We start from the raw sequence: 2,437 nt of genomic DNA on the forward strand, positions 1-2,437 counted from the left end.
CAGTTGGGATGAGGACACAGACACTGTGATGTCACACATTCTGTGAGGACAGCATTAGACATCACACACCAAAGTCACATTCAACCATGACAAACCCTGGTTCACACTTAAACTGAGGCTGAGCGCTAGAAAAGGTGCAGAGGAACTGGCCCCTGTCTTCACTGGCTTTTTTAACACCTCCCTGGAGTCATGCCATGTCCCAGCTTCAAGTCGTCCATCATTGTCCCTGTCCCCAAAAAACCCCGGATCACTGGACTTAATGACTACAGACCTGTGGCTCTGACGTCTGGAGTCATGAAGTCATCTGAGCACCTGGTCCACCCCCACCTCAAGTCCCCCCCCCCTGCTGGACCATCCTGCTCTCCCAGCTCAACGTGCCTGACTCCACCTGCAGGGGGAGCACTGACTCCACCTGCAGGGGGAGCACTGACTCCACCTGCAGGTGGAGCACTGACTCCACCTGCAGGGGGAGCATTGACTCCCTGACTGACCAGAGGCAGCAGAGTCAGTGTGTGCAGCTGGAGAAGAATGTCTCAGACACTGGGACCATCAGCACAGGAGCTCCACAGGGCTGTGTACTTTCTCCTCTGCTCTTCTCCCTGTGACAAACTGCTGCACCTCCAGCCATGACTCTGTAAAACTGATCCCTCATCACCATGACGACACCACCCTCATCACCATGACGACACCGCCCTCATCACCATGACGACACCACCCTCATCACCATGACGACACCGCCCTCATCACCATGACGACACCGCCCTCATCACCATGACGACACCGCCCTCATCACCATGACGACACCGCCCTCATCACCATGACGACACCACCTTCATCACCATGACGACACCGCCCTCATCACCATGACGACACCGCCCTCATCACCATGACGACACCGCCCTCATCACCATGACGACACCACCCTCATCACCATGACGACACCACCCTCATCACCATGACGACACCACCCTCATCACCATGACGACACCGCCCTCATCACCATGACGACACCACCCTCATCACCATGACGACACCACCCTCATGGGGCTCATGTTGGACGGGGATGAGTCTGTTACAGGAGGTGGAGCGGCTGGTGCAGCAGGAACAACCTGGAGCTCAACACCAGAAGACAGTGGAGATGATGGTGGACTTCAGGAGTCACAGCTCCACTCACAGATCACTGAACTGTCCTTTTCATACATGTGAGTTGGGACTGCTGTTACATCAGCACCAGTGTCTATTGCTATTGTCCATTTTCATTTCTGTCATTCACAACAGGTGGCAACAGGACACGCGAGTTGTTACTGCAGCTTCCAATTATTTCAGAAAAATAATATTGTGGAAAAATGAGGTTGTACATGTACAACTTCTCTGTAAATCTCTTTATGAATCTGGAGCTTTGACTTGCGCCACATCCGCTTGGCGGCTCTGCCTTTTCTGTGTCCTGACAATCATTTTGAAACAGAAGTTGGAACATGTTTCACAAAGTTTAGAAGAGTTTGTTCTTAGAGCGCTTAAAGCTAGGAATGAATCGCTAGAATAACACCACCAGGTACCTGGTGATTAAGTCATTAGGGCAGCAGCACACATGCCAGGCCTCATGATTTCAAATTCCGACTCTGACCATTTGCTGCATGTCTTCCCCTCTCTCGTCCCCATTTCATGCTGGAACTGTCCCGTCTGATTAAGCCTACAGGTCTGAAGAAAAGCCCACCACCAGGTAGTCAAGAGCATATTTTATTCATAAACACAAGGGCGTTCAGGTTCAGTCACAACACAAACACTTTCAGTCTTTTCTGACATTCAAAACGAGCCCAACACGTCACAATATAGTGGCATTATTCTGTACTATCTCATCTGAACTTGTGCTAACAGTCTTCTATCTTCTTCTATCTGAGGAGAGTGAGTCTGTGCCTTACTGCTGCCACCTCCTGGTTGGTGTCGGACCTCAGCCCTGTGCTTCGACAAACAGTAAGCACGCTCCACATGGCTTGATCATAAAGTCTCTATTTAAACCTCCACTGGACAGCACACAGCAGCTAAGTACTCTATGGAAATATATATATATATATATATATGTATGTATGTATGTATTTTCAATAGCTCTATACAACTATCTATAGATTTACTCGATATAGCATGTTTGTGTATACTTTTGGTATTTTTTTTTAACATTCAGGTACATTCACTTAACCCTGGGATTTTTTTTCTTCATATCAAAGACAACAAACAAACAAACAAACAAACAGCCATAAACCAGAAAACAAGCATCTCATATTAGAATGTTGGCAAATGTTAAAAATGTGCCAGCTTCACAAGGACAAGCAGCGAGCAGGAGATTCCAATGACCTCTGGGCTGTAGAAGGGATATCAAATATAAAATAGCATATTTACTGGAACAACCCCCCCCCCCCCCCCATACACACACACACACAGA

This window comes from Eucyclogobius newberryi, unplaced genomic scaffold (assembly GCF_026437365.1).
Source record: "Eucyclogobius newberryi isolate DKJ021-1_F unplaced genomic scaffold, fEucNew1.0.hap1 SCAF_120, whole genome shotgun sequence".
Classification (NCBI taxonomy): Eukaryota; Metazoa; Chordata; class Actinopteri; order Gobiiformes; family Gobiidae; genus Eucyclogobius; species Eucyclogobius newberryi.